The following is a 12,713-nucleotide window of genomic DNA, read 5'->3' as shown; positions in this document are numbered from 1 at the left end:
ATTGACAGTAGGTAAAGAATTAAACTGACATTACTCCTCCACTGAATCTACATAAATCAACAGTTAAATAATGTCAGTTCTTCCGTGTTCTCTGGAATCAATCACAGCAAAGAAATTAGACTGTTTCTTTTGAAAAATGTTGGGAAAGAACAAATCAAAACATTCTATTTAAGGCCTCTGACGTCAAGATTCAGTTAAACAACAATTATAACTAAACAATTTGAGGAAATGTTAGTTTCCATTAACATTAAATTAGGTTACTGAATTGGCAAACACCTTCCTATTAACATTACCCATTTTACCCCAATAACTAAAGAAATTAGCACTTGCAGGTCAAAACCTTTATTCAAGAGACGCAAAAATAACATTGATACAGTGACTGTCAAAAATTACAGCACTGATCATACTGTGACATCTTGGTTCAAAACAGCACACTTAGAAATATTCAACGTTCTTTACTTCAACTGAATGAAACTGAAAATACCATTTCACACGACCCATATGGGATATTTAGACTGTATAACTGTTCACGCTACATCTCTTCACTAGTAAAAGAAAGAAAAAATACAAAGAGAAATTTAAAAATGCTGCCAAACAGACAAACAGAGAACTTGTACAGAGCAAAAGGAAAAACAAACAACAACAAAAAACGGCTCATCCTCATGGCAGTTGCAGAGTATATAAAAATGAACCCTGCGATCTGTTCCTGGAATTGAGCTTCAAAAATGCAGCAGAACAAGTGTGAGATTTAAATGTCCTCTCACCTAGAGCTGATCAGCTTGCATGCATAACAGTGAGCTTTCCTTGCAGGAGCAGTTTTGTCTTAGTTGTGAGCTTTTCTTGAGAGCTGACTTGCATCCAACTCCATTACCACCCTTTGAATCACCTCAAAAGTGTAGCAGAGCTGTGATGGGTAACTCATGTTGAAGGAATAAAAAAGGTCCAAACAGCATGGCTACTGCAAAGGTCACGTTATCCAGATCTTGAAGAACTACTATACCCTCGATGATGATGCCAACATCAGAAAAGTCATTGCCTGGCGCATCCTCTGGAGACAGATGTTCATTGTGGTTTTCTCAATCTGTGCAGTGGCCTCAGTCAAGTCCTGGTTAAACACAAACATTTCTTTAAGATTCCTTTTTAAACTCATCTCTTTTGAATCTACCAGTTCTAATGTTAGAGTAATTTAAACATTCTATTTAAGGCCTCTGACGTCAAGATTCAGTTAAACAACAATTATAACTAAACAATTTGAGGTAAGTATTAATGGAGGATCAACAGCAAGAGAAGCAAAATGAACCATTAAACCCAAACACCTGGGCCCTGTTTCAGGAAGCCGGTTTAGAAAACTCAGAGTGAAAAACGACACTCACGGTTGAGTAACCCCGAACTGTCCAACTCGGAATATTCCGTTTCAGAAAGGCTGATAACAATTAGTTCAGTCAACGCGGAGTTGCTTTAACCCCAAGTGAAGCGCGCGGACGAGGATACATAAAGCCCTGATAAGCGGAGCACAGATTAAGCGAGTCACCATGGAGACGGAGGGAAAGAAGGCGCGGTCAATGTATTTTACAGCGCTTGAGGCCGAAATTCTGATGGCAGCATATGCTGATAACATGCAAATTCCGCGGAAAAAAAGTAACACAGCCACAGCTGCAAAAGAAAGGGAGCATGCATGGCAAAACATAGCCGACAGAGTCAATGCGTGAGTGTTAATTTAAACATTGATCGAGGGATTTCCACCCATTTAACACGTTATTTTATCATATGTTATTTTATTTGTTATTTTATACATTTTATTTTGTGATGTGATGTGAGCGCAGGTGCAACCCAACAGGCCCCAAACGTTCCTGGCAGCAAGTAAAAATGAAATATAAAAATATAGTCCAAACAGGTAAGGTGTAATTGTATTATGAGTCATAGTGCTTGGTCTGTTTGTCCCATGTAAATCAATTGCAGTTAGAGGCTACATTAATTTTCTTTCTGTAAGCACTTATTGAAATTATCTGAGCACATTACAAGTACATGTTTGCTTACTCTGTATGCTCAAATGTGACCCGTTATAGCCAACAGAAAAAAAAGCAGAGGCCCGAAAAACAGGTGGGGGTCCTCCACCACCACCACTCACAGAGGCTGAGCAGTTGGCCCTCAGCCAAAACAGTGGGCGCCCTGTGGCCGAAGGCATCTCTGCGGGGACATCCTCTGAGTCAATAACCCCGCAAGACACAAGTGCCTACATAAGGGGTAAATTCAAAATAATACATGATGTGCATACATCCTTTCTTCACAGTCACCTTTGCAGTGCGACACATTCATTTGATAAACTCTTTACCATAATGAATTATTTTGTAGTGAAGTTATTTTCCTACTGATTTTGCCTTCCCTCAGTCTTGGTTGTCTTTGAGAGCATAATGACAATGAAGTGTAAGGTGATTGGTATGTTTGTTAATTGCCATTTGGTCCCTTGTAATTTATAAGTGACCTGTATAAACCTCATATTCTATCAGTTGATGGTGGTGGTGTACTGCATCTGGTGCAGCCTCCTGTTGAGCCAGACCAACATGCAGTTGTGAGTAATACTCCACAGATTATATGAGTTTACAGTAGAACAGCAATGTTGTCTATTTCTTTACTACAGGAAAATAATGAAGAAACATTGACAGCTGTTACAGAGGAGGAAGCAACAGAGACACTTTATGAGGTTTACATCTTTTAATACTTTGTGTACAGGAAACACAGGTGACCCATAAAGCCAGTTGAACAAAACATCTGTTTATTGTTCTTTCAACATGTTGAGGTGATGGGTCAAAAGAAATGATTGTGACATATGGTGTCTCTGACTGCACTTCCATCTTGTATGTCCGTGGGAGGGTCAGGATGTTCATGGTTTGGATCACTGCTGATGTTTGGTTCAGAAGGACAGTGTTCTCCTCTAATTGTGGCAATGTTGTGAAGAATCACACATGCCACAATAATGTCACATGCCCTTTCTGGGGTGACCCTGAGTCTTTGCAGGCACTGGAACCGGGCCTTAAGCATTCCGATAGTCATTTCAATTCTGGCTCTTGTCCTGCAATGAGCCAGATTATATCGCTGCTGTGGGCCCGGTTCAGGGTCAGGGTAAGGGGTAAGCAAATAGGGTAAACATGGATACCCCCTATCACCAAGCAAGTAGCCAGTGAACTCTCCTAAGACAGAAGGATACACTTCAGTTCAAATGTCCCTGTAGCAATTGGTCTTTATATATTTTAAAGTATTCTCAACTCACCATGTCCAAATTTTGTGCTCAGTGTACATTCACGGAATATTTGTGAGTCATGGACAGAGCCTGGCCACTTGGCTTCCACATTTGTGATAATGTTGGCAGCATCACATATGATCTTCACAGTGCAGAGAACACAAATTAGCATCCATTACTATAATGAAATAATTTGTTGGTGTGAAATGCTACAGGGAACTATGTACCTGTACATTAATGCTGTGGAAAGACTTCCTGTTCACATAGTCTCCTTCATTTACTGATTCAATGATTGGAATGTGAGTGCCATCTGTACAGCCAATCACGCCTGGGAACCCTGAAAATAAATGTAAAATTTAAGTAGTAGTCCAAGTATCACCACATCATACATTAAGTTTTGGTCATCCTGATACCTGCAATTTTGTGGCATCCCTCTTTGATGAATCTTGTGGGTCTATGACCGGGGAACACCACAGACGAGTGCAGGAGACGTTTCAGTGCAACTGTAACATTCCTGACTGCCCGACAGACGGTAGCCTTGGAAACGTGCTCAGCGTCACCAATATTATACAGAAAGCTCCCGTTTGCAAAGAAACGGAGTGCGATACAAATAATATGCACAGAACTGAGAGCATGTCCGTGATGTGTCACATGCGTAATATTAGGCCTGAGGATGTTATTCAAATAACTTATAGATTGTGCTGAGAAACGGTAACGTTCGCACAGAAAATCATCAGGAAATGATAAAATGTCCAAACGCGCTCTGATCACTCTCTCCCAGCGGAGAGCTCTGCAGAGAATTTGGGCTTCAACATCTACTGGCTCTTCAAGGAAGGAGCACGCCATGTCTGACACTTCCTACTGTCAGGTTTCCGACAAAGGGGCGGAGACAGTCACGGTTAGTTGTAGTAAACCTGCTAGGGGGCAGGTTAGCTTCACGGAGTGTGTCGTCATAGTGACTCACTCAGGCTGCAGCTGAACTCGCTTTGTGAAACCGAAAAACCAGAGTTTTCGTTAACTCAGGGTATACTTACTCAGTTTTTCCACTAAACCGGCTTCCTGAAACAGGGCCCTGGTCCCAGATTTGCTCTGCTCGGGGGCGAAAGACACGGTGTTGATTAAAGATGTAATCAAAGGTTTGTGCAAGCAACATAGTAAATAGCTAAAGAGTGGCCTGCCATGCTGCCATTCATGGTCTAACAGAGTTTCTAAGAGAGAGTGAAAAACATAGAATAGAGGTCGTCTCTCAATGTGCAGCAAAAAAACCCAAAAGGACAGCAGATGAGGGCAGGAGGGGTAGGGATGTAAGCTAGCATAATACCGCTGATGATATTAGCTAAAGCTGTTCAGTGTCCAAAATCTCACTAACACCACGGTGCAGTAAATACACAATGTAACTGAAGAGTCAGCTGGCAAATCTATTCACACAGAAAACCAAATTATGTTATGAGTGCCTCGTAATTAGGTTTAATGTGATATTACGGCTCTTGTGCCAAAGACAAATTCAAATGAAAAAGCGCCAATTCTTTGTCAGCAGATAAAACAGCAAATAAGCTAACGGCTCTTTTTTAGCATGTTACATGGCGACACTCTAGACGTTTAACTACATTTGGCTGAAATATGGTAAATATTAATTCAAAAAATCAAGACATACCAAAAACATACAGTTGGCTGCTCAACTTGACTGAGATGGATGCCTTTTTTAAACCACGATCCAAAGCCCGCGAGATGAAATCCCGCGTGGTTTCACGAGATTTAACGTTGCTATCTTATTGACTTACTTGATCTTACTTATTGGTACCAGTTAGCAGGCGAGCAGCTGCATTTTGAACCATCTGAAGATAATGGATGTTGGCCTGATCTAGACCATAAAACAATGAATTGCAGTAGTCCAATCTGCAAGTAAGGAAAAGGTGAATAACACGCTCAAAGACGTTAGCCGGAAGGTATGCCTTTACCTTGGCCAGGTTAGGTTAATGAGTGACAGCCTAATATTTGTTTGATAAGCTTCTCTGGGACAAGCTTATCAAACAAATATTAGGCTGTCACTCATTAACCTAACTCACCTTTCTGCTTTAACTAATCTGTTCTCAGAAACTTGACTTTCTGCCCACACACAGGTGCTCACAGCAGGTGTGTCAGCTGGAAACTTTCCCACTCACAGAGAACACAGTGGGCTCTATCAGAGTGAACGCTGAGCTCCACCATGGAGGATGTGGAGATACAGTTAATACATCTTCATCCGCTTTGTCCGGGGCCGGGTCGCGGGGGCAGCAGCCTAAGCAAAGAGGCCCAGACCTCCCTCTCCCCAGCCACCTCCTCCAGCTTATCCGGGGGAATACCAAGGCGTTCCCAGGCCAGCCGAGAGATATAATCTCTCCAGCGTGTCCTGGGTCTGCCCCGGGGCCTCCTCCCGGTGGGACATGCCTGGAACACCTCACCCAGGAGGCGCCCAGGGGGCATCCTTGTCAGATGCCCGAACCACCTCAGCTGGCTCCTTTCGATGTGGAGCAGCAGCTGCTCTACTCTGAGCCCCTCCCGGATGGCCGAACTTCTCACCCTATCTCTAAGGGAGAGGCCAGCCACCCTTCGGAGGAAGCTCATTTCTGCCGCTTGTATCCGCGATCTCGTTCTTTCGGTCACTACCCACAGCTCGTGGCCATAGGTGAGGGTAGGGACGTAGATCGACCGGTAAATTGAGAGCTTCGCTTTTACACTCAGCTCCCTCTTCACCACGACGGACCAGTGCAGCGTCCGCATTACTGCAGCCCCAATCCGTCTGTCGATCTCCGGCTCCCTTCTCCCATCACTCGCGAACAAGACCCCGAGATACTTGAACTCCTCCACTTGGGGCAGGAACTCATCCCGACCCGGAGTGGGCACTCCACCCTTTTCCGGCTGAGAACCATGGCCTCAGATTTGGAGGTGCTGATCCTCATTCCCGCTGCTTCACACTCGGCTGTGAACCGTTCCAGTGCGAGCTGGAGGCCCTCACCCGATGAAGCCAACAGAACCACATCATCCGTGAAAAGCAGAGATGAGATTCTGAGGCCACCTAAGTGAAAGCCCTCCGCCACTTGGCTGCGCCTAGAAATCCTGTCCATAAAAATTATGAACAGAACCGGAGACAAAGGGCAGCCCTGGCGGAGCCCATCACCCACCGGGAACGAGTCCGACTTATTGCCGGCAATGCGAACCAAGCTCTTGCAACGGTTGTATAGGGATCGAATGGCCCGTAGCAATGGGCCAGACACCCCGTATTCCCGCAACACCTCCCACAGGACACCCCGAGGGACACGGTCGAATGCCTTCTCCAAGTCCACAAAACACATGTAGACTGGTTGAGCAAACTCCCATGCACCCTCAAGTATCCTGGAGAGGATAAAGAGCTGGTCCAGTGTTCCGCGACCAGGACGAAAACCGCATTGTTCCTCCTGTATCCGAGGTTCGACTAACGGACGAACTCTCCTTTCCAGCACCCTGGCATAGACTTTCCCCGGGAGGCTGAGGAGTGTGATCCCCCTGTAGTTGGAACACACCCTCCGGTCCCCCTTCTTAAAGATGGGGGACCGGAAGAAGAAGGTCATTTTGAGAAAAACTTATTTGTGAGAAAAAGAGTAATACCAGACGCAGAGGTCCGAGGGGTTGACATATTATTTAAGACACTCAAGCCAGCCGTGAGTTTGAGTGTAACAGTAAATTGAGTTTGAAGGAAATCAAGGTTTACTGTGTTGAAGTAATTTTGATAATGATACTGCATGAGGTGTAGTAATTTCATTTTTATTTAGCTAGAGGGCATGCTTATTTCGGGGACTTGCTAAATTTCACTTATAGGGGATCTTCTTTACATGAGCTGCATATGTCACGGTGAAATGCCAGAGACCCCGTATGGCTTCACAGTGTCTGCAGATATAAGTGAATTAGTGTCAATGGAAAATTGTACTTAGTAGTCAGTATAATCTTTTAGTGATATAAGTTTGCATATGGTAAAATACTGCATGTAGTTATTTGTATTAGGAAATATTCAACCATGTATACTTAGAGGCGTATAATCAATTGTGTAGTGACAGGATGTGTGATCTCTAGCAGGCTACAAAAGGCTTGGTGTGCACTCCAGGAATGCACCCCCACATCCTGGGAGCATGGGAAGAGCTTGTATCTTGTTTTATTGTTTTAACGTAGCTATGTCTGTTTTAGTTTAAGTGCCTTCTTTAGATATAGATGAACTGCTGGACTTCCTCACCGTGCTATCTAGGGTGAACCATCTAGGGTGGGGAGACTACCCTCTTTATGACCAAGGATGTACCTTTTGTGCTTTTATGTTATATGACCCTTTGATCAGCAGTGACACACACACACACACACACACACACACACACACACTGAAGTATAAATAAAGACTGGGGCAGTTTCTTAGTGCGAGCCTCAGTGCTGGAGGCTGCCCTTGCTAGCAAGAAGTTCTGTGTGTTTCTCTTCTCTGAGTCTTTACTGAAGAAGTGTTTTAGAGCATTTTCCTTAACAATTAGATTTAGAAAACTTTTTGTTCCGTTGCTCCATTATATTTGGTTTAACTCTGCCATTGCCGGTCCCAAGCCCAGATGAGAAAGAAGGAGGGTTGGGCTAGCAACCCCACCCTGTAAAAACTCCAATTGCTACGGAAACAGCAAGTGAATCTCATCATCGACTGAATCAGGGCAAAGATGATCGGCAACCCTTAATGACGGCAGTGGAGAAAAGCCCTCGGGTCATCCACTGCCCGATGCGTCGACCAATTTTCGACCCAAAAGAAACTACTCGTTATGGAATATGGAATGTACAGACTCTGTACCAAACAGGTAAATTGGCCCAGCTTCTATATGAATTTGACTCGTACCGTATGGACATCTTGGGCATCTCAGAAATGCGATGGGCAGGAAGCGGGAAGATGGTTAGTGATGGAAAGATGGTGCTCTACTCTGGCTATGCCCAAGATCATGCACGCGGCGTGGGCTTCATCCTCTCGCGATGTGCAACAACATCATTGCTGGCCTGGAAGCCCATTTCACATGCCTAATCTTGGCTCGTTTCCAAGCTAGGCATGTGAAAGTTACAATTCTTCAAGTATATGCTCCAACAGAAGAGGCTGATAATACTGACAAGGATGGTTTCTATGCGATGCTCCAGGATGCCATTGACAACTCCCCGCGTCATGATTTGCTGATTGTGGGCGGAGATTTCAACGCGCAAATAAGCAGTAACCGGGACGGCCTGGAATCGACTATCGGCCCGTTTGGAATTGCAACAATGACAAATGAAAACGGTGGGCGGCTGATCTCGTTCTGTGCGGCAAACCGGCCGACCATCAAGAACACCTTCTTCGGCCACAAGCGGATACACAAGGCGACGTAGAAGCCCCCCGGTGGCGGATATACAAGCAAGATCGACTACATCTGCATATCATCCCGCTGGGCATCCACCATTAGCGATGTTAGAGTGTGGCATGGAGCCGACATTGACTCTGATCACTACCTGCTAATTGCCAAATGTAAACTTCACCTGAAGCGCCTCCAACCACGACTGCAGCGGCCAAGTCCTTTTAGCATTCAACGCCTAAAAGACGCAAATACGGCAGCGGAATTTCAACTCGAATTGAGAAACCGCTTCCAGCTCCTTGCTGCGGAAGGAATTAACAACGAAAATCCAGATACACTCTGGGATGAGCTAAAAGAGGCTGTGGTCGGTGCAGCAGAATCGAAGATTGGTCGCCGACGGGGCGGCTTTAAGGAGCGCTGGATCTCCGACCGTTCATGGAAACTTATACACTCAACAAAAATATAAACGCAACACCTTTGTTACTGCTCCCATTCCCCATGGGATGGACGTAGAGACCTAAAATTCATTCCAGATACACAATATAACCATCCCTCCCAAACAGTGGTCACAAATCAGTCCAAATGTGTGGTAGTGGGCACATCTGCTATATTGAGATAATCCATCCCACCTCACAGGTGTGCCACATCAGGATGCTGATCTGACATCATGAGTAGTGCACAGGTGTACCTCAGACTGCCCACAACAAAAGGCCACCCTGGAATGTGCAGTTTTTTGTGCTATTGGGGGTCTGGGGACCCAGAACCGGTCAGTATCTGGTGTGACCACCATTTGCCTCATGCAGTGCAACACATCGTCGCATGGAGTCTATCAGATTGTCAATTGTGGCCTGTGGAATGTTGGTCCACTCCACTTCAATGGCTGTGCGAGGTTGTTGGATATTCGTGGGAACTGGTACACGCTGTCGTATACGCCGGTCAAGCACATCCCGAACATGCTCAATGGGTGACATGTCCGGTGAGTATGCTGGCCATGCAAGAACTGGGACATTCTCAGCTGCCATCTGCCCTGAACAATGTGAACCATGATTCATCCGTGAAGCGCACACCTCTCCAACATGCCAGACGCCATCGAATGTGAGCATTTGCCCACACAAGTCTGTTACGGCGACGAGCTGGAGTCAGGTCAAGACCCCGATGAGGACGACGGGCATGCAGTTGAGCGTCCCTGAGACGGTTTCTGACAGTTTGTGCAGAAATTGTTTGGTTGTGCAAACCAATTGTTCCAGCAGCTGTCTGGGTGGCTGGTCTCAGACGATCTTGGAGGTGAACCTGCTGGATGTGGAGGTCCTGGGCTGGTGTGGTTACACGAGGTCTGCGGTTGTGAGGCCGGTTGGATGTGCTGCCATATTCTCTGAAACGCCTGTGGAGACGGCTTATGGTTGAGAAATGAACATTCAATGCACGGGCGACAGATCTGGTTGACATTCCTGCTGTCAGCATGCCAGTTGCACGCTCCCTCATTGCTTGTGGCATCTGTGGCATTTTGCTGTGAGACAAAACTGCACATTCCAGGGTGGCCTTTTGTTGTGGGCAGTCTGAGGTACACCTGTGCACTACTCATGATGTCAGATCAGCATCCTGATGTGGCACACCTGTGAGGTGGGATGGATTATCTCAATGTGGCAGATGTGCCCACTACCACACATTTGGACTGATTTGTGACCACTGTTTGGGAGGGATGGTTATATTGTGTATCTGGAATGAATTTTAGGTCTCTACGTCCATCCCATGGGGAATGGGAGCAGTAACAAAGGTGTTGCGTTTATATTTTTGTTGAGTGTAGATCAACGTCGCTTGGCAAAGTCAGTTCGGGACCAGGTGGCCTCTGACCCACATGCTTCTGCAGACCAGCGTGAGAGGGCCATGGCCACCTACCAAGACCTTGCCCGACAGGTCAAACGCAGCTGCCGGCGTGACAAGCGTGAATGGATCGAAGCTAAAGGCATCAAAGCCCAAGAAGCAGCCGATCGGAACGATACCCGAACCTTATATCGCATTGTACGAGATCAAACTGGGGCTCGTGGTGGCCGCGGTGTTCCAATCCAAGACAAAAATGGACGTGTCCTCCTTACTGCAGCTGAACAAGACCAACGATGGGTCGAACACTTCCGCGATACTCTGACCCAACCTGCCACCCCAACGGTTCGAGGCCGAAAACCTGGCACCTTCCATGGATCTTCTTCCTGTCGATATCGGACAAATCAGCATCACTGAAGTCAAGACCGCGATCCGACTCCTCAGAAATCCTCGCCGAAATGCTGAAGCATCTTGAAGCCGCCCTTACAAGACTCCTAAACGCCTGCTGGTCAACATCACATGTACCCGATGATTGGACAAAAGCCACCATCATCAAACTTCCAAAAAAAGGTGATTTGGGTGACTGTAACAACTGGCGGGGCATCACGTTGCTGTCGGTACCCGGGAAAGTGTTTTGCCTCGCTCTTCTGAATCGGCTACGACACGCAGTGAACGAACGATTGCGAGAAGAGCAGGCTGGGTTTCGGAGTGGCCGGCCATGCGTCGAGCAAATCTTCACCCTCCGCATGATCATTGAACAAACATTGGAATACCAAAGGAAGATTTCTATTAATTTTATTGACTTCAAGAAGGCTTTTGACAACGTCCACCGGCCGCCTCTATGGGCTATCCTACGCCACTATGGAGTCCCTCAGCAGTTTGTAGATGCCTTTCGTTGTCTCTACTCCAACTCCCGTTGCTGCGTCCGGACGGAGGGCAGCTGCACAGATTTCTTCAAGATCAATACTGGCGTCCGACAAGGATGCGTGCTATCCCCTTTCCTCTTCCTGTTGGTAATTGACTTCATCATGCGACGATCAGTTGATCAAGCTGGCATCGGTGTGCCTTGGCATGAAGCGCGTAATCTCACTGACTTGGACTTCGCAGATGACATCGCCCTGTTGGGCTCGACTCAGGAAGACCTCCAAAAGTTGACCGCGGTTTTATGGTAGGATTAACGTAGCTATGTCTGTTTTAGTCTAAGTGCCTTTTGTGTAGATGAACTGCTGGACTTCCAGACCAGCAGGTTTAGGGAAGGTCTGTTTGATGTGGGGAAAATTCCTCCCCTTTGTATGGCTTCACTGTGTTATTTAGGGTGAACCATCTAGGGTGTGGGGGAGACTACCCTCTTTATGACCAAGGATGTTCCTCCTGTCCTTTTATGTTATCAGCAGGATCACACACACACATGCACACACACACACACCCACACACAAGTACACCTCCACATTCCAATGTAAGGAACAAACGCTCACTGAAGCATATAAATAAACACCAGGGCAGTCCTCAGTGCGAGTCTCAGTTCTGGAGGCCGCCCTTGCTAGCAAGAAGTTCTATGTGCTTCTCTTCTCTGAGTCTCTACTGAAGAAGTGTTTTAGAGTATATCTCTTAACACTCTGATTGGGTTAGACCACGATAGGGGCATAATGTGTGTCTGTTGTTGATCACACGGAGACTTTCATAGTTGCGGAGACTTGAGACAATGATCCAAGTACAGAGTCCTGAGGGACCCCATGCCCCACTGCACAGGTCTCGGAGAGATCATTATTAAAACTAACAGTCTGAGACCTCCCAGACAGGTAGGATCTCAGCCATAATAAAACATCTCCTGTAACTCCAATAAAATGTTCAAGCCTATCAATTCAATTCAATTCAATTTTATTTATATAGCGCCAAATCACAACAAAAGTCGCCTCAAGGCGCTTCATAGATACAGAGAAAAACCCAACAATCAAATGACCCCCTATGAGCAAGCACCAATAAAATACAGTGACCCACAGTGTCAAACGCAGCACTTAGATCCAGCAGTAATAAAACTGAAGTGCGATCATTGTCTGCATTTGTGGAACCACGCTCAGGGAGGGGCGGGGCCATCTGCTGTGATTGGTTGGGAGAAGGAAGACAGGATGAAGACATGCTATGGAAGAGAGACAGAGATTAAAAGCAGATAGGATTCAATGGAGAGAGGTTTGTTAACACATAGTGAGTGAAGAAGAAACACCCAGTGCATCATGGGAATCCCCGGCAGCCTACGTCTATTGCAGCATAACTAAGGGAGGATTCAGGGTCACCTGGTCCAGCCCTAA

General features: G+C 46.1%; 1 protein-coding gene across 2 annotated transcripts in view; it reads right to left on the bottom strand.

Annotated features, from left to right (window-relative positions):
* Positions 1-326: 326 nt before the first annotated feature.
* The window catches only part of LOC146658261 (uncharacterized), a 50,449-nt gene continuing 38,062 nt past the window's right edge, over positions 327-12,713 (bottom strand). For both annotated transcript variants that reach the window (XR_014914151.1, XR_014914153.1), the window contains exon 17: positions 327-1,105. The gene's annotated coding sequence lies outside the window, so the exon portion shown is untranslated. The remainder of the gene's footprint in view (positions 1,106-12,713) is intronic.

This window comes from Rhamphochromis longiceps, linkage group LG12, assembly GCF_057381845.1.
Source record: "Rhamphochromis longiceps isolate RC_006_pf linkage group LG12, R_longiceps_female_GT1.1, whole genome shotgun sequence".
In the NCBI taxonomy this organism is placed as follows: domain Eukaryota; kingdom Metazoa; phylum Chordata; class Actinopteri; order Cichliformes; family Cichlidae; genus Rhamphochromis; species Rhamphochromis longiceps.
Note: the sequence above shows the minus strand (reverse complement) of the source record. Positions and strands in the feature narration are given on the sequence as shown.